The sequence below is a fragment of the Pteronotus mesoamericanus genome, unplaced genomic scaffold, assembly GCF_021234165.1.
Source record: "Pteronotus mesoamericanus isolate MK-2021 breed Mesoamerican mustached bat unplaced genomic scaffold, CSHL_Meso_final contig_56, whole genome shotgun sequence".
Lineage (NCBI taxonomy): Eukaryota > Metazoa > Chordata > Mammalia > Chiroptera > Mormoopidae > Pteronotus > Pteronotus mesoamericanus.
In genome coordinates, this window is record NW_026555201.1 from 33,030,605 (window position 1) to 33,034,575 (window position 3,971).

At 42.0% G+C, this 3,971-nt stretch overlaps 1 pseudogene; it reads left to right on the plus strand.

Annotated features, from left to right (window-relative positions):
• Positions 1 to 2,516: 2,516 nt before the first annotated feature.
• LOC129075753 (40S ribosomal protein S2-like) lies at positions 2,517 to 3,492 on the plus strand (annotated as a pseudogene).
• The last annotated feature ends 479 nt before the right edge of the window (positions 3,493 to 3,971 follow it).

A 3,971-nucleotide genomic window follows, 5' to 3' on the forward strand; every position in this document is an offset into this window, starting at 1 on the left:
TAAACACCCTTCAGAAACCAAGACAATTATTCAACTGTATCAAGTAAATGACAACACATCAGATTCTAATGGAACACAGACTGCTCATCTGTGGAAATCCCCATATTTGCAATACCACCATTAACTAACTTGAAGAACCAACTTAAAAGTGAAACTAGATAGAATCAAATTTCCTCTTTTTCAGGCAGGCAGGGTGGGGAGGAGGGTCTTTATTTCTTTCATATATTCAAAGGAATTTTCATATATTCATTGAGTTTTATCTTTATTTCATATTACCACACCTTCATTAGCCTTCTAAACTCAGACATATTATTTCTCTTTCCTTGAAAACCACCAAATATTTGAGAACATTGTATGGCTTTTTTTTTCTTTTTACTTAATTGTATAACAGCAGCTCCACCAGTTAAAAACAACACCGATATTCAACCCTCTTGATCTGCAGGCCAGAGTCATAGGTTTCCATCTTAAATACAGCAAGAAGTGTGCTAGAATCTGGAGGTCAGCCTAACTTCTTTCATCAATTATTAATGATAGACATTTGATATAAAACTGAGCAAAAATGAACCAGTTTACAATTTCACATAAATATTAGTAAAAGAGAAATGAATAATTTAGTCACTTCTGGTAGATAAGAAATGTTACCAATTAGCACAGCTTCCTACCAGTCTGTCATCCTCCATTTGGAAATGCAGTAGTAATGAGATACTGTTTTTCTCTGTCATGTTCTTAAATTAGAACTCTTCACAAGACATCTGTTAAATACCTACTATGGGGACATACATTATTGGTTGAATCAATTCCTATTTCCCTGAAACAGATAAGAGAATAATATCAAGGAAGCAAAATGGTCTCAGTTACACCTATTGAGCACTTTATATGTCCAGGCACCGTGACAAGCTTTTTTACATGTGTCAGTCTGTTTTATCCTTACAAAGCTGTTACATCCTTACCAGATAGTTATCACCTCCATGCAATAGATTAGGAAACTAAATTTATCAAGATTAAACACTTTTGAGAGTTTCCATGGCCAATAAGTGAAGCATATCTAATCCAAATTTGTCTGATTCCAGAATCTATGAGATTAACCATGACAGGTGGGTGTTAATGTATCACAAACTCTGCTCTCTCTGGAATTTCTTCAAAGCAGTGACAATGTGAGCCAAGTAGTTTATATAAAATAAAACTTACTTTCAGATATTTATACTACAATAGAATGGAGTTAACTAAGAAAGGAAAGAAGATGACTTCTTAGCTTAAAAATAACAATACAAGATTTGAATTAAAAGAGTAAAGAATGTTCTTGATAGGGGACATCAGAATTACCAAAAACATGGAGGTGGTGGCAGTGAAAATGTAATCACAGAACCAGCTCAAATGGTCCTAACAAAATACTGAGTTGCCTTTTAGAGACAACAGACCAAAACCACAGCCATGCATTCAAAGTGTGCACAGAGGAGAAAACTTTGACCTCCAGGTTCATTCAGAACCAGAATCTCACCCCTCCATCCCCCTACAAAACCAGAGGATGGGGATACAACTGGAACTGGAATACTGGAACCCTTTCAGAAGAAAAGAATCCATTGTCCAGGAAGATCCAGTGCTGAAGCCCTTTTTATAAATGGCCATGTTCTAAGTTTCTCCAGTTAAAACTTGCCTCGCCAGTGTTGCCACATATTCATTACCCATAAACCCTTAAAACCCACCATAAACCTTGAGTTGAGAGGACAGATTTGAGAGGTTGCCTCCTTACTCCTGCAAGCTGACTCTGGATTAAATAAATTGCTCTTTCCCCCCCCAAAAGCTGGTGTCATATATGTGGGCAACAATCCCTTGTTCGGTAACAAAAAGACCAGGTCTCCTAGGGAATCCCAGGGCATGTGGCTGGGAGGTTAAGCCTGGTGGACTGTTATTGAGGGGCTGGGATACTCCTCAGGGTTCCATTTTTACCTCCGATTTTTTCCCTCCAATTTTTTTATTGTATTATTGCTGTCACAAATATTCATTTATTGCTGTAGAAGATCTTCATGATTGTTATTTCCTTTTCTCTTGCCCTAATCAAGGCCTATTTGATTTCTCTGAGCCACATTTAGGGACTGGGCACTCCACTGATCCATTCTTTTTATTTTTTTTTCAGTAGGGAGCCTGAAGATGCAGGGGTAGAGCAGGAAGAGTGTACTTGTGGCCATTGTCAGAGGAATTTGATTCATCTCTCTCCTCCGAGGATCTATGCTGGGGTTCACTTCCTAACAGATATTGAAAAGGACAAAATTTGCCCACACTTCCATTGCTGTTATTTACATATTTTCGCATTTTTTCCTACTCTTTGTCCAAATGTACTTCTGTTTGCAGACTGTTTACATGGCTTTCTGTCCTGCTAGATTCTGACCTTTAAAGAAGGGATTGTCTTAATAATTCTTACATATCTAGGGCCTATCACAAAATAGGTGCTTGATACACGTTTAATAATTGAATGAATGATATTAAATCATATTGGAGCTTCTCCAAAGAAATACCACATGGCTGATGATGCCCATTTTGTGGGAGGGCCCTGAGGCCCTGGGGCCCTGGAATGGGAGGCTGTAGTGGCTTCTGTGGAGGATTTGGTAGCCACATTTGAGGCCAGCATCACAGCTGGGTCAGGGCCGGGGCTGAGGTCGCAGAGCTTGTGGAGCCAAGGCCAAGGAGTGGATCGCTTTGACCAAGCTGGGCTGCCTGGTCAAGGACATAAAGATCAAGTCCCTAGTGAAGATGTATCTCTTTTCCCCACCCATCAGGGAATCTGAGATGATTGACTTTTTCTGGGGGCATCCCTCAAGGATGGGGTTTTGAAGATCGTGCTCATGCAAAAGCCAACCTACACTAGCCAGGTGATCAGGTTCAAGGCACTTGTCGTCACCGGGGACTACAACAGACATGTTGGTGTGCGTGTTAAGTGCTCCAAGGAGGTAGCCACTGCCCTTCCAGGGGCTATAATCCTGGCCAAACTCTGTTGTCCCTGTGACATGTTGGTCTGGGCTTTAAGTACTCCAGGGAGGTAGCCACTGCCATCCCTGAGGCCATCACCCTGGTGAAGCTCTCTATTTCCTGTGTGTGAGGCTCCTGGGGAAGCAAGATTGGCAACCCCCACACTCTCCCTTTGCAAGGTGGCTGGCCAACGTTGCTCTGTGCTGGTGGCCTCATCCCCACTGCCAGGGGCACTGGCATTGTCTCAGCCCCTGGGCCCATGGAGCTGCTGCTGACGGACAGCATCGAGGGCTGCTGCAGCTCGGGCAGGGACCTCGCTTCCACCCCAGGCAACTTTGCCAAGGCCCCCTTTGATGCTGTCTCCAAGACCCACTGCTGTCTCGCCCCAACCTCTGGAAAGAGACCGTGTTCACCAGGTCTCCCTCGCAGGAATTCTCTGTCCATCTTGTAAAGACCTGGACCAGAATCTCCATGCACAGGACCCAGCGGCCAGCTGTAACCACCACAGTTTTATACAAGAAAAATTAAAGTGAATTAAACTTATTAAATAAAACATTTTATTCTGCTATTTCCCCCTCAATAAATGGTTTTCTATATTTTTACATGGCCTTAATAATTATTTTTTATTGGCTACTTCTCATAGATCCATTATCATTTAACCATCCCCTCATGTTGCCATAAGTCGTTTCTGTTGTTTTGAAATTTCTTGTGACTTAGTAAGTAGGAACATGACTTGATATGAAGATAAACTTGAATAAGGGTAATGTGAATCTGGTCAACCAAATAGTCCAGAGGTAGGGAGACCAATGAGGAGGCTGACCTCAGTCACACAAAATGGAGCTGATGAGGTGTCCAAGACCAGGGGTAGAAATGCAAAGGTAGAAACAGTTTTTCCATCCACTACTAAAGCTAGTAAGCTATAACCATGGATTTACCCTGTATGGAGCTAAATGTATGACAGACCGCGGGGGCATTGTCCTGTGAGGAAGAGCATTGTTTTAGCACCT